This window comes from Balaenoptera borealis (assembly GCF_965194805.1).
Source record: "Balaenoptera borealis genome assembly, chromosome: X".
Lineage (NCBI taxonomy): Eukaryota > Metazoa > Chordata > Mammalia > Artiodactyla > Balaenopteridae > Balaenoptera > Balaenoptera borealis.
Window position 1 is genome coordinate 93210865 of NC_138881.1, and position 22944 is coordinate 93233808.

Below are 22944 nucleotides of genomic sequence, written 5' to 3' on the forward strand. Positions count from 1 at the left end.
TCGCGGTGCGCGGGCCTCTCACTATCGCGGCCTCTCTTGTTGCGGAGCACAGGCTCCAGACGCACAGGCTCAGTTGTTGTGGCTCACGGGCCTAGTTGCTCAGCGGCACGTGGGAGCCTCCCAGACCAGAGCTCGAACCCGTGTCCCCTGCATTGGCAGGCAGATTCTCAACCACTGCGCCACCAGGGAAGCCCCTTTTCCTTGTTTTTAACTCCCTTCTCTGACTGTGAGAAACCTCACTCCCTTCATCTTTAATCTTCCTGTACATAGCCAAACACACTCTCTGCTATCACCATTTCTTTCTGCACAGATTCCCTTCTCATCCCACACATAACAATGTGGATGAATCTCACGTACATTATGTTGAACAAAAGAAATCAGATACCAAAGGATATAAATGGCTTGATTCCATTTAAATGGAGCTCAAGAACAGGACATAATGGTGATACAAGTCAGAATAATGTTACTTCTGGGGTTGGGGTGTAGGCTGGGAAGTGGCCTGAGGAATTATGGAAGTGTTCCGTGTCTCAATCCAGGCAGTGATTACACAAGTACATACACTCTTAAAAATTCATCAAGCTGTTCACTCATGATTAGGACATTTTTTTAAAAGCCAACCACCATGTTTCTTTTCAGAAGCATGTTTTGTTTATAGAAGGTGGATGTATTTTATTCCAGAGTCTTCCTGAAGATTTTGCAACATTCAAAACTCTAATCAATCAAGAATATTCTGAGAAAGTCTAATAGCAATCTCAGTTTACCAATTAGAGTCACAAATCATGTGGCAACGGTTAAGTACACTTTGAAATTCCCTCTACCCACCATCTTTAAAATTATGTCATCCTTAACAATTTTTTTTTTCACACACACACACTGTATTTTATTTTTACAAGAGATAAATAGACTGACACCAAGCATTGTACATGGATGACCACAACAAAAGCAACAATGATTGCAATTACCAAACATGAAACACACTCCTACTATGTCATAGTATTGACATTCAGTCCAGCAATCCTCCACTGTAACAGCTCCTTTACTTTGCAGTGAAAATTGATTTGTATATTCTTTGCCTCTGAGTCCTTGTGGGAATTTTTTTTTTAATTCAGACAGAAAGTCACAAAAATTATACTCATCCTCATCAGTTCACTCAGTCCCATGTAATTGATTTTTTTTTTCATCTTGATCTTTTGTTAGCACTTTTATGAGTTCATCAGTTTTTCATTAGAGTTCTGAAAATGCTTATTCATTCAGTTCAGCAGTACAGTCAGTTACCAGAAACCTGTACTTGTCAGAGTCTTTTCCATGAATTTCTTGAAGATGAAAGCCTTTTATAGGAACATATTTGCAAAAGCATCAGAGTACACCCAGAACTGTCTGTAAATGCCAAAAGACTTAAAAATGACCACTGTTAAAGATTTGATGAAAGTTCATAATAATGCAGTGACAAGAAAATTAGTTATTTCTGAGATATACATTTTAAAGTAATAACTAGGATTATTACTTATAACATTATACCAGAACATATAAGATTTTTAGAAATTTCATGTAATGTCTGAAACATTTATATTAACATATTTCCATACAAATACAAATATAAGATTTTTAGAAATTTCATATAATGTCTGAAACATTTATATTAACCTATTTCCATACATATTTCCATACAAATACAAACATAAGATTTTTAGAAATTTCATGTAATGTCTGAAATATTTATATTAACATATTTCCATACAAATAACCCAATGAAAAACAATTTTTATTTGGAGATTATATTACATAAAATTTTGCCCACAAGGTGAGACTTTATTAATGCTTTTATATTTTGCCACCTCAAATGTGTATAATTCAATGTTGAAAATGAGCAAAGAATTTTTTTTAACATCTTTATTGGAGTATAATTGCTTTACAGTGATGTGTTAGTTTCTGCTTTATAACAAAGTGAATCAGCTATATGTATACATATATCCCCATATCTCCTCCCTCTTGCATCTCCCTCCCACCCTCCCTATCCCACCCCTCAAGGCGGTCACAAAGCACTGAACTGATCTCCCTGTGCTCTGCGGCTGTTTCCCACTAGCTATCTATTTTACATTTGGTAGTGTATATATTTCCATGTCACTCTCTCACTTCGTCCCAGCTTACCCTTCCCCCTCCCCGTGTCCTCAAGTCCTTTCTCCACGTCTGTGTCTTTATTCCTGTCCTGCCCCTAGGTTCTTCAGAACCTTTTTTTTTTTTTTTAGATTTCATATATATGTGTTAGCATACAGTATTTGTTTTTCTCTTTCTGACTTACTTCACTCTGTATGACAGACTCTAGGTCCATCCACCTCACTACAGATAACTCAATTTCATTTCTTTTTATGGCTGAGTAATATTCCATTGTATATATGTGCCACATCTTTATCCATTCATCTATTGATGGACACTTAGGTTGCTTCCATGTCCTGGCTATTGTAAATAGAGCTGCAGTGAACATTGTGGCACATGACTCTTTTTGAATTATGGTTTTCTCAGGGTATATGCTCAGTAGTGGGAGTGCTGGGTCGTATGGTAGTTCTGTTTTTAGTTTTTTAAGGAACCTCCATACTGTTCTCCATAGTGGCTGTATCCATTTACACTCCCACCAACAGTGCAGGAGGGTTCCCTTTTCTCCACACCCTCTCCAGCATTTATTGTTTGTAGATTTTTTGATGATGGCCATTCTGGCTGGTATGAGGTGATACCTCATTGTAGTTTTGATTTGCATTTCTCTAATGATTAGTGATATTGAGCATCCTTTCATGTGTTTGTTGGCAATCTGTATCTCTTCTTTGGAGAAATGTCTATTTAGGTCTTCTGCCCATTTTTGGATTAGGTTGTTTGTTTTTTTGATATTGAGCTGTTTGTAAATTTTGGAGATTAATCCTTTGTCAGTTGCTTCGTTTGCAAATGTTTTCTCCCATTCTGAGGGTTGTCCCTTCGTCTTGTTTATGGTTTCCTTTGAGCAAAGAATTTGAATAAACATTTCTCCAAAGAAGATATACCAGTGGTAAATAAACACAAAAAAAAGGCGCTCAACATCACTAATCATTAGGGAAATACAAATCAAAACCATAATGAGATACCCCTTCACATTTACTAAGATGGTTATAATTAAAAAGACGGATAATAACAAGTTTTGATGAGGATGTAGAGAAATTGGAATCTTCATACTTGCTGGTGCGTATGTGCAGCCACTTGTATAACAACTCGGCAGTTCCTCAAAAAGCTAAATATAGAGTTACCATATGACCCAACGAGTCCACTCCTAGGTATGTACCAAGAGAACTGAAAATATATATCTACACAAAAACTTGTACATGAATGTCCATAGCAGTAGTATTCAAAATTGCCAAAAATTAGAAATAAACCAGATTTCCATCAATTTATGAATGGGCAAACAAAATGTGATATATCCATACAATGGAATATTATTTGGCCATAAAATGGAATGAAATACTGATTCACACTACAACATGGGTGAACCTTGAAAAACATTATGTTAAGTGAAAGAAGCCAGACATAATATATCACATATTGCATGGTTCCATTCATATGAAATATCCAGAATAGCCAAATCCATAGACACACCTCTGTATTTTTTTTGTCAAGAAAAATATGCATGTTTGAGATTTCCCATCAGCATTACCGATATACTTCATACTTTTCAACTGTGACATGGCAATCCATCATACAGCTCTATGGTAATTTATTTAATCAATTCTCTATTAATAAAAACATAGTTTCTCTCTGTGTGTGAGTGTATATTTTTGTGTACCTCTACAAATGTGAAGAGGTTATTGAGCAATCTGAACACAAGGGGACCAACATGAAATGTTTCCTTCTACATTTAATGTTTTTGATTAGCTCAAATCTCCTTCCCTTCCCTTAAATGCTATCACGTGGGCATCATCACTGGTTTTTCTAGCCAATTTTATATCACATCATGTTCAATCCAGCCTTGTCCTACTTGCAATCTTCAATCCCATTTCGGATTCAGAGCATGTTTTCCCGTGCCCCTCAGCTCAGGCATGTCCGGTGGCCAGCGGGTCTTGAACTCTGCCTGTCCTTCAGTCCTTCTCCCCTAATGCCTCTGACTTCTCCAGAATAGGGGCAGTGTGATGTGGTGATTAGAGGAAAGGGATATGGTGATATAGTGTTAGTGGGGCAGATTTGGCCTCTTCTGTCCTCTGTCTGATAGCCATCCAAGTGCCTCTCATGGGCTCTTACACGTGTCACCCCTCACAAGTGTAATAGTCTCCAGCTGGCTTCGCTCAGTTCCTACTTTTGCCTCCTGACCCTAATGGGTTTTTTTCCTAATTATTATTATTGTTATTGTTGTTGTTCATAGAATAGGAAATATTAGAGTGGATGAATGTAGAATGTCGAAGTATTATTTCACACAAATCTTGTGTCAGTGTGCGTGTATGGATGGATTACAGTGTAAAAAGTATGTGTGATCTAAGAAGTTGGGAAGCCATTCCTCTGAAAAGTTAATGTTGTGTGGTGGGAAGAGTAGAGCACTCAGGAGACCCAGTTTCTGTTCTGAGCCCTGCTCTGAGCTTGCTGGTGACCAGGAGCACCTGCCTGCTTCTCTCCGGACCTCATGCTCCTTTCCTAGCCAACGAGGGCATTGGACTCTCACGTTCCTTCCAGCTCTTCCTTGTTGCGACGACAGTAACAACTAACCCCTAGCAAACACTTACAGTGTGCCAGGCACTGATCTAAATACTTTCTGTGAGAACTTCCCTGGTGGTCCAGTGGTTAAGAATCCGCCTTCCAATACAGTGGATGCAGGTTCGATCCCTGGTCAGGGAACTAAGATTCCACATTCCGTGGAGCAACTAAGCCCGTGCACCACAACTACTGAGCCCACATGCCACAACTAAGAAGCCTCTGTGCCCAGCGGAAGATCCCTCGTGCCACAACTAAGACCCAACACAGCCATAAATAAATAAATAAATAGATAAATAAATAAATAAATATTAAAGAAAAACCTTTTTGTGCATCAAGTAATTGAATTCTCACCATAGTTCTGTGATGTATGTGATTTTATTATCATCCCTATTCACAAATGAGGAAACTGAGACCCAAAGAAGTAAAGTGGCAGAGCGGGAAGTTGGACCCAAGCTTGTTTGGCTCTAGAAGCCACATTCATAATCAGTACTGCTCCCAGTATCCATCTCTGAGTCAGTGGGGCTACACGGCCTTTCCGGCTCCTTTTGAAGGAGAGATGGCAGACTTCCCTGACCACTAACTCAGTGAGTTTCCAGGAAATTGGGGCTTAGTCACCCTTCTTTGCCGAGTTCACTTGGAGCACATAGCCTGGTGTGACATTCGCAGTGTTAGGTTCTGGCTTCCTCGGGTCCCTCCTACATTTCCTCTTATCTCATCAAGGGCATAGTTTTATAAACACCAGATTCCCTTTGTCCTCTCTTGTCAGTCTCTCCCATCAGTTCTCTCTCAAGAGAGCTCTCTGCTATCTCTTCCTTCCCAATATTAGTTTAATATTCTTCACATCCAAGGGCTTTCTATCCTGACAGATAAGAGAGAAATCAGTGTTGGGGTTTTTTTTTCATTATCTCTGGCCAATAATCAATATTAAATTTCCCCCTTTGGGCCATGCCATTCAAAACAAAGTCCAACACACATTCCATCTCTTGGTGAGTTCTAAGAATTACTAATAGGAACAGTGTGGAATCTGCTTGGTTTCCCGTCCCCAAAGCCCTCCTCTTTCCATAGTTCCCCCTGGAGCCACTTGAACCACAATCTATAGGCCCAGTGAGCTCTGCCCCATCTATGGGACCAATCTTGCCCTCCAGTGACTTAAGGGCCTCTAATTCAAAGCTCAAGTTCAAGACAAGTCCTGCCATAACACTGTGGTGATGACTTCTACCTTCGTCCTGAGTTCAAGCCTCCATTGTCTTTCTCTGTTCTGATTCTGGCCTATTGGTCTTGAGCTTCCGTTTGGGCCTTGATAATCCTCTGTAACTGGGAATCTGTTCTGTTCTTTCAAGTCCTTTTCCTCCCCCCTCAGAGGAATTGGAAGGCTCCAATGGCTGTGGCCTTGAAACCTTGTGACTTACTTCCCTGATGTTGCCTGCCCAGCTGCATCTCTGAATACCAGCTCCTTCTAGAGTTCCCAGTGCCCTGTTGAACACACCTGTCAGGAAATCCCAAGTCTTGGTAACTTGAAATTTTCTCCATATGCTGTAATTAGCCCTTCTGTCTAGACTGTTATATGAAAGGACAGGGGCCAAGTAGATGTTCTTATTTCCTTGAGAGACTGTGTTTACACTAAGACTTTGTTCAACGTGTGGTCCCTAGACCAGCAATACCAGCAGGGTCTCGGTACCCCAGGCCTACTAGGTGAGAACCTGCATTTTTAAAAAAGATTTGTCCTAGGGCTATCAGCTGATCCACTAGCAATAAATCAAGTCAATGAAACAACATTTAAGTCTTTTACTCATAGGATCATTTACTCCACTGGAGTTTAAGCGCCAGGAAGGGCAGAAAATCCATGTCTCTTGTTCACTGCTGTATTTCCAGTGTCTAGAACTGTGCTTGGCAGAGGGTAAGTGCTCAATAAATGCTGAAGGAATGAACAAATGAATGGATGAAAGGATGAATTTTTACCAACTAGGTGGCATTGGGAATGTTGCTTAAATTCTCTGAGCCTCATCATTTTATTCATCTGAAAATTGATTCATATCCCTACTTCCAGGTATGAGGATCAGGCATAAAAAGCAAGTGCAGAATTGTCAATATTTCTTCTGATACAAAAGGCTATTCTTCACTGAGATGTGGATCTGTTTTGTTTTGGGGTGAGCAGTTCTTTTCAGCTGCTTTGCCTAAGCATTATTGAGAACTTGTTCTATATGGAAGAGTCTTGGTAGAGAGATTCATTCTTCCAGTCACTCATTCATTTAGAAAATATTCATTGAGCTTTTGCATGAGGAACTCTGGTCTGAAGGGCCAGGTGTGAGGCCTCTGCATGCAGCATCCTGTGAGCCAGTGAAACTAGACTAAGCACAAAGGGGAAAAAAAGGTGACTAGCTCTCAGATGGCAGCTGCATCAGGACAGGAGAGAGCAACAATCACTGTGGGCTGCTTTTCCATCCATTGGTTCATAGCCAGAATTACAGAAGCACAAAACAAATCAGCTGAGACCTTCAAGATGGTGGAGAAGTAAGACGTGGAGATCACCTTCCTCCTCACAAATACATCAGAAATACATCTACATGTGGAACAACTCCTACAGAACACCTACTGAACGCTGGCAGAAGACCTCAGACCTCCCAAAAGGCAAGAAACTCCCCACGTACCTGGGTAGGGCAAAAGAAAAAAGAAAAGGTTTCCACACACTAGGAAGGCCCATTCGCGGGCAGAGACTGTGGGTGGCAGAGGGGAAGCTTCGGAGCCACGGAGGAGAGCGCAGCAACAGGGGTGCAGAGGGCAAAGCGGAGAGATCCCCACACAGAGGATCAGTGCCGACCAGCACTCACTACCCCGAGAGGCTTGTCTGCTCACCCACCTGGGCGGGCGGGGGCTGGGAGCTGAGGCTCCGGCTTCGGAGGTCGGATCCCAGGGAGAGGACTGGGGTTGGAAATCAAAAGAAGGCTGGAGTAGCAATTCTCATATCAGACAAAATAGACTTTAAAACAAAGACTATTACCAGAGACAAAGAAGGACACTACATAATGTGTTCACCAATGGACAGATCATCCAAAATGAAGATAAATAAGGAAACACAAGCTTTAAATGATACATTAAACAAGATGGACTTAATTGATATTTATAAGACATTCCATCCAAAAACAACAGAATACACTTTCTTCTCAAGTGCTCATGGAACATTCCCCAGGATAGATCATATCTTGGGTCACAAATCAAGCCTTGGTAAATTTAAGAAAATTGAAATCATATCAAGTATCTTTTCTGACCAGAACGCTACGAGACTAGATATCTATTACAGGAAAAAATCTGTAAAAAGTACAAACACATGGAGGCTAAACAATACACTACTTAATAACCAAGAGATCACTGAAGAAATCAAAGAGGAAATCAAAAAATACCTAGAAACAAATGACAATGAAAACACAATGACCCACAACCTATGGGATGCAGCAAAAGCAGTTCTAAGAGGGAAGTTTATAGCTATACAAGCCTACCTCAAGAAAGAAGAAAAATCTCAAATAAACAATCTAACCTTACACCTAAATGAACTAGAGAAAGAAGGACAAACAAAACCCAAAGTTAGCAGAAGGAAAGAAATCATAAAGATCAGAGCAGAAATAAATGAAAGAGAAACAAAGAAAACAATAGCAAAGATCAATAAAACGAAAAGCTGGTTCTTTGAGAAGATAAACAAAATTGATAAACCATTAGCCAGACTCATCAAGAAAAAAAGGGCGAAGACTCAAATCAATAGAATTAAAAATGAAAAAGGAGAAGTAACAACTGCAGAAATACAAAGGATCATGAGAGATTACTACAAGCAACTATATGCCAATAAAATGGACAACCTGGAAGAAATGGACAAATTCTTAGAAAAACACAACCTTCCGAGACTGAACTACGAAAAAATAGAAAATATAAACGGACCAATCACAAGCACTGAAATTGAGACTGTGATTAAAAATCTTCCAACAAACAAAAGCCCAGGACCAGATGGCTTCACAGGTGAATTATATCAAACATTTAGAGAAGAGCTAACACCTATCCTTCTCAAACACTTCCAAAATACAGCAGAGGGAGGAACACTCCCAAACTCATTCTATGAGGCCACCATCACCCTGATACCAAACCAGATAAAGATGCCACAAAGAAAGAAAACTACAGGCCAATATCACTGATGAACACAGATGCAAAAATCCTCAACAAAATACTAACAAACAGAATCCAACAGCTCATTAAAAGGATCATACGCCATGATCAAGTGGGGTTTACCCCAGGAATGCAAGGATTCTTCAATATATGCAAATCAATCAATGTGATACACCATATTAACAAACTGAAGGAGAAAAACCATATGATCATCTCAATACATGCAGAAAAAGCTTTCAACAAAATTCAACACCCATTTATGATAAAAACCCTCCAGAAAGTAGGCATAGAGGGAACTTTCCTCAACATAAAAAAGACCATGTATGACAAACCCACAGCCAACATCGTTCTCAATGGTGAAAAACTGAAACCATTTCTTCTAAGATGCGGAACAAAACAAGGTTGTCCGCTCTCATCACTATTATTCAACATAGTTTTGGAAGTTTTAGCCACAGCAATCAGAGGAGAAAAAGAAACAAAAGGAATCCAAATCGGAAAAGAAGAAGTAAAGCTGTCACCGTTTGCAGATGACATGATACTATACATAGAGAACCCTAAAGATGCTACCAGAAAACTACTAGAGCTAATCAATGAATTTAGTAAAGTAGCAGGATACAAAGTTAATGCACAGAATCTCTTGCATTCCTATACACAAATGATGAAAATCTGAAAGAGAAATTAAGGAAAACTCCCATTTACCATTGCAACAAAAAGAATAAAATACCCAGGAATAAACCTACCTAAGGAGAGAAAAGACTTGTATGAAGAAAACTGTAAAACACTGATGAAAGTAATTAAAGATGATACAAACAGATGGAGAGATATACCATGTTCTTGGATTGGAAGAATCAACATTGTGAAAATGACTATACAATCCAAAGCAATCTACAGATTCAATGCAATCCCTATCAAACTACCAATGGCATTTTTCACAGAACTAGATCAAAAAAATTTCACAATTTATATGGAAACACAAAAGACCCCGAATAGCCAAAGCAATCTTGAGAAAGAAACATTGAGCTGGAGGAATCAGGCTCCTGGACTTTAGACTATAGTACAAAGCTACAGTAATCAAGACAGTATGGCACTGGCACAAAAACAGAAATATAGATCAATGGAACAGGATAGAAAGCCCAGAGATAAACCCACGCACATATGGTCACCTTATTTTTGATAAAGGAGGCAAGAATATACAATGGAGAAAAGATAGCCTCTTCAATAAGTGGTGCTGGGAAAACTGGACAGCTACATGTAAAAGAATGAAATTAGAACACTCCCTAACACCATACACAAAAATTAACTCAAAATGGATTAAAGGCCTAAATGTAAGGCCAGACGCTATAAAACTCTTAGAGGAAAACATAGGCAGAACACTCTATGACATAAATCACAGCAAGATCCTTTTTGACCCGCCTCCTAGAGAAATGGAAATAAAACCAAAAATAAACAAATGGGACCTAATGAAACTTAAAAGCTTTTGCACAGCAAAGGAAACCATAAACAAGACAAAAAGACAACCCCCAGAATGGGAGAAAATATTTGCTAATGAAGCAACTGACAAAGGATTAATCTCCAAAATTTACAAGCAGCTCATGCAGCTCAATATCAAAAAAGCAAACAACCCAATCCAAAAATGGGCAGAAGACATTAATAGACATTTCTCCAAAGAAGAGATACAGATTGCCAACAAACACATGAAAGGATGCTCAATATCACTAATCATTAGAGAAATGCAAATCAAAACTATGATGAGGTATCACCTCATACCAGTCAGAATGGCCATCATCAAAAAATCTACAAACAATAAATGCTGGAGAGGGTGTGGAGAAAAGGGAACCCTCTTGCACTGTTGGTGGGAATGTAAATGGATACAGCCACTATGGAGAACAGTATGGAGGTTCCTTAAAAAACTAAAAATAGAACTACCATACGACCCAGCAATCCCACTACTGGGCATATACCCTGAGAAAACCATAATTCAAAAAGAGTCATATACCACAATGTTCCTTGCAGCTCTACTGACAATAGCCAGGATATGGAAGCAGCCTAAGTGTCCATTGACAGATGAATGGATAAAGAAGATGTGGCACAGATATACGATGGGATATTACTCAACCATAAAAAGAAACGAAATTGAGTTATTTGTAGTGAGGTGGATGGACCTAGAGACTGTCATAGAGAGTGAAGTAAGTCAGAAAGAGAAAAACAAATACTGTATGCTAACACATCTAAAAAAAATAAAGAAAGGTTCTGAAGCACCTAGGGTCAGGACAGGAATAAAGACGCAGACGTAGAGAATGGACTTGAGGACACGGGGAGGGGGAAGGATAAGCTGGGACGAAGTGAGAGAGTGGCATGGACATATATACACTACCAAGTGTAAATAGATAGATAGTGGGAAGCAGCCACATAGCACAGGGAGATCAGCTCGGTGCTTTGTGACCACCTAGAGAGGTGGGATAGGGAGGGTGTGAGGGAGATGCAAGAGGGAGGAGATATGGGGATATATGTGTACATATAGCTGATTCACTTTGTTATACAGCAGAAACTAACACACCATTGTAAAGCAATTATACTCCAATAAAGATGTTTAAAAAAGAAAAGAAAAAAAAAAGAAAATATTCATTGAATATTATGTGCCAGGCTTCATTCTAAGTGCTAATGAGTGGAGCAGTGGATAAAGCAAAGTCCTTGCTCCCAAGAAGTTTACATTGGGAAGAGACAGACATGAATCAAACAAAATTGTAATATAGCAGATGGTGATATTTGTTGAGACAAAGTGAGTAAGCATTCTCTGAGGAGATAGCATTTGTGCAGCGACCTGCAGGAAGCAAGGGGACAATCCATGTGGTTGTCCAGAGAGAGAGTTTTCCAGGCAGAGGGACAGCCAGTGCAATGGCCCAAAAGTGGGAACATGTGTGGCATGTTTAAGGAACAGCCAGGAGACCAGTGTGATTGGTGCAGAGGTTGAAAATAGTAAGAATGATGGGGTGGGAGGGAGGGGCGCTGAATCATGTAGGGCTTTATGGGGCATTATATGACCATTAGCTTTTACGCTGAGTGAAATTGGGAGCCATGGGAGAATATTCCATGAGGAATGACTTGATCTAACTTAAATTTTAAATGAGTCACTCCAGCTGCTGTGTTGAGTGAGAACAGACTTTAGGAGATTAAGGGTAGAAGCAAGGAGACGAGTGGAAAGCAATTTGCAGTAGTTCACGTGAGAGATGATGGTGGCCAGGGTCAGGGTGGTGGTGATTGAGGTGGCGAGACCTGGTCAGATTTTGAATAAAAGACTGATGTGTTTTGCAGATGTCTTGGGTATGGAATGTGGGAGAAAAAGGAGGAGTCAAGGATGATCCCAGGATTCTGACTTCAGCAATTGGAAGATTGGAGCTGCCATCAACAGAGATGGACAAGAATGGAGGAAAACCAGGTTTGTGGAGGAGGAATCAGGAATTCTCTTGGAACATGTTACATTTAAGATGCTTATTCGATCTCCAAGAGGGAATGTTGAGTAGACAGTTGGATAGATGCATCTGGAGTTGAGAGAAGTCTGAACTCAGATGCAAATTTGGAAATCTTCAATGTATCTATGGTAGTTAAAGCCATGGGATGGGATGTGTTTGCCTAGGGGCAGAGTATAGAGAAGGGAAATCTCCCGAGGTCTGAATTCTGGGGCACTCCAATGGTGCCAGGTCAGGATTGAGAGGAGAAATCAACAAAAGGCACTGAGTAGGAGTAGCCAGTGAGGTAGCTGTTGAGAGAATGGTCCCTGGAAGCCACGGAGAGAAAGTTTTTCAAGGAGGAGGGAGGGTTCATCTGTTTAGAATGCTGATGAAACGTCAAGCAAAATGAGGACTGAGAATTGACCATTTGATTTGACAACACAGAGGTTCATTTGTGACCTTGAGAGGAGCTATTTTGATGGAGTGATAGAGATAAACGTCTAATTGAAGATGATTCGAGAGAGAAGCAGAGAGGAATTAGAGACAGTGAATATAGACAGCTCTTTCAAGCAATTTTGTTGTAACAGGAAGAAGGGAGGTGGGACGGAAGCTGGAGAGGGATGTGGGGTGAATGGAGGACTTTAGTTGGTAGATACAGCAACATATAGAGAGGAAGATATTATTGATGCGAGAGGTGAGAATTCCTGGAGTGGTCTTCTTAAGCAGGTGAGAGATGAGTTTAAGGGCACGAGTGGAGCTAGTAAGGGAAGGAGCCAGGATTAACCAGCTGTCCCTTACTTCAGAGCCTCTTATACTCAACCATCATGCTACAGTGCTACTCAGACAACACCCATTAGATAGTGCCAGGCACTTGGCTCTGTTCTTTTCATCACATACTCAGGCAACTGCCTTATTTGGGATTCAAGCCACCATTTCGACTTGCCTTTGATAAGGGAAGGAATTAAATCTATGAAGCATGATAGCTTCAGCTTCTTTTCTGATTCCCTAAAAGCGCTCCCTTCCCCCTTCTGATTTCGTTTGTCACTACAGGAAGGAAAGGGACTCCATAAAAGAAGCCAGTCGACAGCTCCGTCTTATGTGTAATACTGGCCTAATGGGCAGAGAAGACCATTTCTCTCCCTTCCATTGTCCCTCTCTCATCCTCTACAGACCTCTAACGTTGCTCTCACTGGTGGTTATAGCAATCTAAGAAGCAATAGTCATTTTTGCAGGTGTTTTTTCACCTGCCCAGAGGAATAGGCAAGAATCCGGGCAGATGAGCATGTGGAGGGTGGGAAGCAGGGAAATGGCAGAGCAACTGTGCTTCTCTGTAGGGTTGGAGAATAGCCAAGGGAGTCCCCTTAACACAGGCAAGCTCCCCATCTTCCCTCCACTAGCCACAAGGCAGCCAGATTCAGATGTGTTACTCTGTGGGCTATTTGGGGTGGCTGGGATGTCTCACCCCAGAGATGGAAGCCAACCCAGAGCAGGAGGGGACAAAGATGAGAGATTGACGACGGTATCTGCTGAGTTTCCAAGTCAGGTGACACTACTTAAACATTTTTAGGATGAGTTTTAAAGTTAGTATGATTTTCTGGGCCAGGGGAAAAGGAGAGACAGAAAGAGACAGGGTAAGGAAGAGAAAGAAGATAAAAGTAAGAAGGGAGGAGCAGTGAAAGACCTTTGGAGGGGCGTCAGGAGGAATAGGAAGCGAAAACCCAGGCTTGTCCTGCTTAATGGTAGTTATTGGGCCCCTTTAGCCACAGGTGCTGGCTATAACAAAATAGCATTTCTGCCCTCCCTCCTCCTCCCAGCTTGCACAAACACACACTTCAATGTGAAGCTTATTTTTGTTTGTTTGTTTGTTTTATTTTATTTTATTTTTGGCTGTGTTGGGTCTTCATTGCTGCACACTGGCTTTCTCTAGTTGCGGTGAGCGGGGGCTACTCTTTGTTACAGTGCGCAGGCCTCTCATTGTGGTGGCTTCTCTTATTGTGGAGCATGGGCTCTAGGGTGCACGGGCTTCAGTAGTTGTGGCACGCGGGCTCAGTAGTTGTGGCTCGCGGGCTCTAGAGCGCAGTCTCAGTAGTTGTGGCGCACGGGCTTAGTTGCTCCGCGGCATGTGGGATCTTCCTGGACCAGGGCTCGAACCCGTGTCCCCTGCGTTGGCAGGCGGATTCGTAACCACTGCGCCACCAGGGAAGGCCCAATGTGAAGCTTATGACTTTGAATGTTTATATCAGAACAGGAAGAAAAACCAGAAGTCATTTTTCTGCTCTAAATCTAAGTTATTCCTCTCGTCCTCTTCCTAGGTGTGCAGGGCCTTTGATCCAATATAGTACCAACCATCTGCTTCTAAGAACCACTTGGCCGGTCGCCATTAACAACGCCATATATTAGGGACCTTGTGTAGTGCAGTTGCAGCACAGTATTATGTTATTTTTTTTTTAAAATCTAATCCTCTGCCTTTAGATGCTGGAAATGAGAACTAGTCAGATTCTAATCTCTCCAGGGATGTTTTCTTTCCAGGCAAGCCTGGTCTGTCTTCTATAGAAAACAGGATGAAATCCAATCTTTGGATGATGTGATGGGGATGGAAAGAGAGAGAGAGAGAAGGAGAGAGGCCGACAGGGCTGGGAGAGGCCCAAAGGACGCAAATGGCCCTAGAAGGCTGATAGATCCTTTTTTTTTTTTTTTTAAAGAATCACCATTTGGGGGATATCCCTTCTGTTTAGGGTTGACCTGACCATCCCAATCAGATGATGTGGCTGCTTCAGTTATTGCAGTGGACACAACTGAGGGGAAAACATCACGTTGAGGGTCAAAAAAGAGAATAAGCAACACCATGAGAAGTAGCTCATTCTTCTCTCTATATTTTTTGTTTTCGTTTTTCTTCTTTTACCTTTAATCAATTGAATATTAATAAGGTCATGCTTTCTGCACTCAGAATCAGAGTTTCTTTGATCTTTGAGGGAAACAGAAGTGCTTGGACCTGATTTTCCACTGATCTCTTTCTCTTAGGAACTCCAGACTAAATCCTATATATAAAGATCTTCTTTTCTTTGTTTTTTAAACGTTACACTTTATTTTGGGATAATTGCAGATTCACATGCAGTTGTAAGAAATGATACAGAGAGACCCTGGGTACCCTCTATCCAGTTATGTTTGCTTTTTTAAAAAAAACTTTATTGAGTTATGATTGACATACAAAAAAACTGTACATATTTAATGTATGCAACTTGATGAGTTTGGAGATAAGTATACACTTGTGAAATCATCACCACAATCAATGCCATAAATATAACCATCACCTCCAAAAGCTTCCTCCTACCCTCTTGATTTATTTATTTTTGGGGAGATAAGAACACAACATAAGACCTACCCTTTCTTTTTTAAATAAATTTATTATTTATTTATTTTTTGGCTGGGTTGGGTCTTTGTTGCTGTGCATGGGCTTTCTCTAGTTGTGGCGAGAGGGGGCCACTCTTTGTTGCAGTGCGCGGGCCTCTCATTGCGGCGGCTTCTCTTGTTGTAGAGCATGGACTCTAAGGTGCACGGGCTTCAGTAGTTGTGGTGCGTGGGCTCAGTAGTTGTGGCTCGTGGGCTCTAGAGCGCAGGCTCAGTAGTTGTGGCACACGGACTTAGTTGCTCCCCAGCATGTGGGATCTTCCCGGACCAGGGCTCGAACCCGTGTCCCCTGCATTGGCAGGCAGATTCTTAACCACTGCGCCACCAGGGAAGTCCCAAGACCTACCCTTTTGGCAAATGTTCACATATACAATACAGGCACTATGTATTAACTGTAGGCACTATGCTGTACTATATTCGTTTTTTAAAGTCCGATTAGATTTTTCTTTAGTGGATCCCTTCACTCTTCATCTGCATGATTATGTTCCTATAACATTGTGCTGTACACACCTCTGAAGAACCAGGAAATGCCAAGTCAGAAATGGCCCATTCCAAAGGGGAAAACAGAAAGCTTCCATCTGAGTCTCATGCAGTCACTGCATCTTATTATTCACCTGCCTTAATGACAAATTGTACTTTTCTCTACATATAGTTCCTGTAAATGTCTAAGCCAGAGTAAAGGAAATGTCAAATATGGAAAGGAAGAGAATCCATACTTGTGCTGTGGACTAATAGTGTATCATGAGTTGTACGGGTCACGTGCACGTCATGCTGAGTATTCCTTACAGGAGAAGGAGGGCATCTGGAGGTGAAATCTGGATGAAAGAATAGGTGGAGAGTTGATGAAGAGAAGGGATGGAGGAAAGGAGCACGAGATGGCCCTGAAGTTAAGGCTCTGCCACGAAGGGTAGCTCCAAATGGGAGAGGCTCTGGAAAGAGGCTGGGCTGCATGGGGATAAACTAAGAATCTGAGTATAAAACGTTCATTTTTGGAACCCCTGGTGTAGATAAGCGATTAGCATGCTAGGGGCCAATCCAAGGGCAAAATGGGGACTCCTGTCTCTTATTCCTTTGTTCTTTCTGGCTCTGTCTGTTTCCTTAGAAACAAATCCATCAGTATCCGGAGAACCCCATCCAAGAGGGAACTGCTCTGAAGATATTCAATCCCCAAGTGTTTTGAAAGCATATGCCAGTTATGCCAAATGAGTCCTTGAAAGAGCTAAATCACTTCCTGATTTGAAGCAACAAGTAAAAAGCCTACCCATCTTTAATGGTAGAAGGTATTACCAAGTGCTCAGAAGATTAAAATATTGTGATCATGAGGCTGAGGTCCTGGGCTCAAACCTTATGTGGCTCATTTGCATCTTGACTCCCCAGTTCCAAACAGTAGTGACTGTGCCCCTGTCCACAAATGAGTCCTCCAGACCTAGACGGTCATTTTGCAAGAACAAGCCACAGGTCCTATAAAACTCTGGGCAAGAGGCAGGGTGGTGTGGAGTGTAGCTGGTCAGGCTCTGCACTTAGACAGATCTGGCTTGCAAACTTGCCCTTCTTATTTCCTCCTTATTACCAGTGGAACCTTAAGCCAATTACTTATCCTCTCTCTCTCTCTAAGCCTTGGTTTCCCCACAGGGTTGTGATAATTTAGCACACAACTACTCAATAAATGATGGCTGTTACTATTTTTATTATCACCAATAGCGTTACAATTCTCAGGTGTAGATTGCGATCTAAGTGTAAATTTGGAAGTTGATTGCTACTGCCACACTTCCCCTCAAGAATTCTCAGAAGAGATGCAAATTCACTTGGCCCTGGTCATTGTTTAACCTGCTCCAAGAGAGGGTGCTATTATCAGTACCCCTTAGTAATTTCAAGTCAGATGAAATCAATCTCCTATCCTCAATCTGACTCCACTGCTGGAACAGTGACTCAAAGCTCTTGGGCCTGCCCACGAGGGATGGACAGAATAGCTTTATCTTCTCTGTAACAGGGAGGGAGGAGATAGTGCACTGACTGCTTATCTTACAGAATACCAGGTTAGGGTAGGGGATTGCATAGAGCTAGGATGAATGCAGCAACAGCTCTCAGAATCCCCTAGGGGTTGATGAGATTGCTTTCCAAAACTGCTTTTAGCATATTGATTTCTGACAGCTCTGCACTTCAGGAAAAGAACAACTACAAACTGCCAGCTTGCCCACATCTCCAAATCAATCGCACATGTACCAGATGCTTGATTTTCTTTCTTTCCTTTTTTCTTCCTCCCCTGCAGCAAAGTGTGTGGTTTCTAATAACACTCCTGCAATGTTGTGGTGGGACAGGATGTCAGTTTCACCTGAGGCTACGGAAGTAAAAGGGTATTTTAGTCCACAGAAAATCGGCCCACTTGACCAACTTGGGATAGATTTGATTTCTGCTTTAGGATTAAAACATGAATATCTGGAATTGAAAAAGGAGAAAATCCCTAATGCGAACAGTTATTGAGTGGCTTACTTACCAGACAGCATGTTAGTTACTTTCCATATGTATTACCTCATTGATCCTCACAACCAACCTGCAAGGTGGATACTTCGAATAGCATAACACATATGAGGAAAAAGGCTCTGAGAGGTTAAGTCACTTGCCTGGAGTTGACAAAGCTCATCAAGGAACGATGGCAAGGAATTGAACCCATGTCTCTCTGATTTCAAGCCTGATTTGTTTGTTTACTTGATTATTCAAATATTGATTCATGCAATAAAGTCAATACTTATTTTTATATTAATTTCAGCATCAGGGACTTAAAATATTTCTCGCACTATTCGACTTCTGCAAAAAAAAAGGGAAGTGCGTTTATGCATTCTAATATCCGAAATATACATTGTGAAATTTTAGCTGTAAAATACGTGTTTGTACATATTACCTCACACAGAGTGGCCCTCAATACATGTTTACTAAAAAGAATAATAACAGAGCTCGCCTGGCTGAGGGGTCGGCAGCCATTGTGCACTATGGATTCTAGTCTGAAGAGCCAGGTGTGAGGCCTCTGCCCCCGGCACCAAATGAGCGAGTGAAACTAGAAAACACAAAGGGAAAGAAAAGGGAGAATTCTTTGTAAAATGTGAAGAAGGAAAACTCCTTGATCCAACAGACTGGAAAACTAACTCAAAGAACACACTGAAGAAGATTTGAAGCCATGTGGCTGACAGGGTCTTGGTGGTCCGGCCTGGTGTCAGGCCTGAGCCTCTGAGTGGGAGAGCCGAGTTCAGCACACTGGACCACCAGAGACCTCCAAGATCCACGTAATGTCAATCGGCAAGAGCTCTTCCAGAGATCTCCGTCTCAACACTTAGACCCAGTTCCACTCAATGACCAGCAAGCTACAGTGCTGGACACCCTATGCCAAACAACTAGCAAGACAGGAACACAACCCCACCCATTAGCAGAGAGGCTGCCTAAAATCATACTAAGTTCACAGATACCCCAAAACACACCACTGGATGCATCCCTGACCTCCAGAAAGACAGGATCCAGCGTCATCCACCAGAACACAGGCACCAGTCCCCTTCACCAGGAAGCCTACACAACCCACTGAACAAACCTTACCCACTGGGGGCAAACATCAAAAACAATGGGAACTACGAACCAGCAGCCTGTGAAAAGGAGATCCCAAACACAGTAAGTTAAGGAAAATGAGAAGACAGAGAAATAAGCAGAAGAGGAAGGAACAAGGGAAAACCCCACCAGACCAAAAAATGAAGAGGAAATGGGCAGTCTACCTGAAAAAGAATTCAGAGCAATGATAGTAAAGATGATCCAAAATCTTGGAAATAGAATGGAAAGAATACAAGAAACGTTTAACAAGGACCTAGAAGAACTGAAGGGCAAACCAACAATGATGAATGACACAATAAATGAAATTAAAAATTCTCTAGAAGGAATCAGTAGCAGAATAACTGAAGCAGAAGAACGGATAAGTGGCCTGGAAAGTAAAAAAGTAGAAATAACTACCACAGAGCAGAATAAAGAAAAAAGAATGAAAATAATTGAGGACAGTCTCAGAGACCTCTGGGACAACATTAAACGCACCAACATTCGAATTATAGGGGTCGCAGAAGAAGAAGAGAAAAAGAGAGGGACTGAGAAAATATTTGAAGAGATTATAGTTGAAAACTTCCCTAATATGGGGAAGGAAATAGTCAATCAAGTCCAGGAAGGGCAAAGAGTTGCATATAGGATAAATCCAAGGAGAAACATGCCAAGACACATGTTAATCAAACTATCAAATATTAAATACAAAGAAAAAATATTAAAAGCAGCAAGGGAAAAACAACAAATAACATACAAGGGAATCCCCATAAGGTTAACAGCTGAACTTTCAGCAGAAAATCTGCAAGCCAGAAGGGAGTGGCAAGACATATTTTAAGTGATGAAAGGGAAAAACCTACAACCAAGACTACTCTACCCAGCAAGGATCTCAGATTCGACGGAGAAATTAAAACATTTAGAGATAAACAAAAGCTAAGAGAATTCAGCACCACCAAACCAGCTTTACAACAAGTGCTAAAAGAACTTCTCTAGGCAGGAAACACAAGAGAAGGAAAAGACCTACAATAACAAACCCAAAACAATTAAGAAAATGGTAATAAGAACATACATATCGATAATTACCTTAAATGTGAATGGATTAAATGCTCTAACCAAAAGACATAGACTGGCTGAATGGATACAAAAACAAGACTCATATATATGCTGTCTACAAGAGACCCACTTCAGACCTACGGACACATACAGACTGAAAGTGAGGAGATGGAAAAAGATATTCCATGCAAATGGAAATCAAAAGAAAGCTGGAGTAGCAATTCTCAGATCAGACAAAATAGACTTTAAAATAAAGACTATTACAAGAGACAAATAATGATCACAGGATCAAACCAAGAAGAAGATATAACAATTGTAAATATGTATGCACCCAACATACGAGCACCTCAATACATAAGGCAAATGCTAACACCCATAAAAGGGGAAATCGACAGTAACACAATCACAATAGGGGACTTTAACACCCCACTTTCACCAGTGGACAGATCAACCAAAATGAAAATAAATAAGGAAACATAAGCTTTAAACATAAGCTTTAAGCTTTAAAACAAAGCATTAAACAAGATGGACTTAATTGATATTTAAAGGACATTCCATCCAAAAACAACAGAAAACACTCTCTTCTTATGTGCTCATGAAACATTCTCTAGAATAAATCATATCTTGGGTCACAAATCAAGCCGTGGCAAATTTAAGAAAATTGAAATCGTATCAAGTATCTTTTCCGACCTCAACGCTATAAGACTAGATACCAATTATAGGAAAAAAAACTGTAAAAAATACAAACACATGGAGGCTAAACAATACATTACTTAATAAGCAAGAGAGCATTGAAGAAATCAAAGAGGAAATCAAAAAATACCTAGAAACAAATGACAATGAAAACACGACAACCCAAAACCTATGGGATGCAGCAAAAGCACTTCTAAGAGAGAAGTTTATAGCAATACAATCCTACCTCAAGAAACAAGAAACATCTCAAATAAACAACCTAACCTTGCACCTAAAGCAATTAGAGAAAGAAGAACAAAAAACCCCACAAAGTTAGCAGAAGGAAAGAAATCATAAAGATCAGATCAGAAATAAATGAAAAAGAAATGAAGGAAACGATAGCAAAGATCAATAAAACTAAAAGCTGGTTCTTTGAGAAGATAAACAAAATTGATTAACCATTAGCCAGACTCATCAAGAAAAAAAGGGAGAAGACTCAAATCAATAGAATTAGAAATGAAAAAGGGGAAGTAACAACTGACACTGCAGAAATACAAGGATCATGAGCGATTACTACAAGCAGCTATTTGCCAATAAAATGGACAAACTGGAAGAAATAGACAAATTCTTAGAAAATCACAACCTTCAGAGATTAAACCAGGAAGAAATAGAAAATATAAACAGACCAATCACAAGCACTGAAATTGAAACTGTGATTAAAAATCTTCCAACAAACAAACGCCCAGGACCAGATGGCTTCACAGGCGAATTCTATCAAATATTTAGAGAAGAGCTAACACCTATCCTTCTCAACTTCTTCCAAAATATAGCAGAGGGAGGAACACTCCCAAACTCATTCTACGAGGCCACCATCACACTGATACCAAAACCAAAGATGTTACAAAAAAAGAAAACTACAGGCCAATATCACTGATGAATATAGATGCAAAAATCCTCAACAAAATACTAGCAAGCAGAATCCATCAGCACATTAAAAGAATCATACATCATGATCAAGTGGGGTTTATCCCAGGAATGCAAGGATTCTTCAGGATACACAAATCAATCAATGTGATATACCGTATTAACAAATTGAAAGAGAAAACCATATGATCATCTCATTAGATGCAGAAAAAGCTTTCGACAAAATTCAACACCCATTTATGATAAAAACTCTCCAGAAAGCAGGCATAGAGGGGACTTACTTCAACATTATAAAGGCCATATATGACAAACTCACAGGCAACATTGTTTTCAATGGTGAAAAACTGAAACCATTTCCACTAAGATCAGGAACAAGACAAGGTTGCCCACACTCACCACTATTATTCAAAAGAGTTTTGGAAGTTTTAGCCACCGCTATCAGAGATGAAAAAGAAATAAAAGGAATCCAAATCAGAAAAAAAAAAGTAAAACTGTCACTGTTTGCAGATGACATGATATTATATAGAGAGAATCCTAAAGATGCTACCAGAAAACTACTAGAGCTGATCAATGAATTTGGTAAAGTAGCTGGATACAAAATTAATGCACAGAAATCTCTTGCCTTCCTATACACAAATGATGAAAAATCTGAAATTAAGGAAACACTCCCATTTACCATTGCAACAAAAAGAATAAAATACCCAGGAATAAACCTATCTAAGGAGACAAAAGACCTGTATGCAGAAAACTATAAAACACTGATGAAAGAAATTAAAGATGATACAGACAGATGGAGAGATATACCATGTTCTTGGATTGGAAGAATCAACATTGTGAAAATGACTTTACTACCCAAAGCAATCTACAGATTCAATGCAATCCCTATCAAACTACCAATGGCATTTTTCACAGAACTAGAACAAAAAATTTCACAATTTGTATGGAAACACAAAAGACCCTGACTAGCCAAAGCAATCTTGTGAAAGAAAAACGGAGCTGGAGGAATCAGGCTCCTGCACTTCAG

At 40.5% G+C, this 22944-nt stretch overlaps 1 long non-coding RNA gene across 1 annotated transcript in view; it reads right to left on the reverse strand.

The window, feature by feature from the left end:
* Positions 1–1736, reverse strand: part of LOC309620846 — a 589684-nt gene extending 587948 nt beyond the window's left edge. The window contains exon 1 of the long non-coding RNA XR_014239694.1: positions 891–1736. This is a non-coding gene — a long non-coding RNA (uncharacterized lncRNA). The remainder of the gene's footprint in view (positions 1–890) is intronic.
* Positions 1737–22944: the final 21208 nt, after the last annotated feature.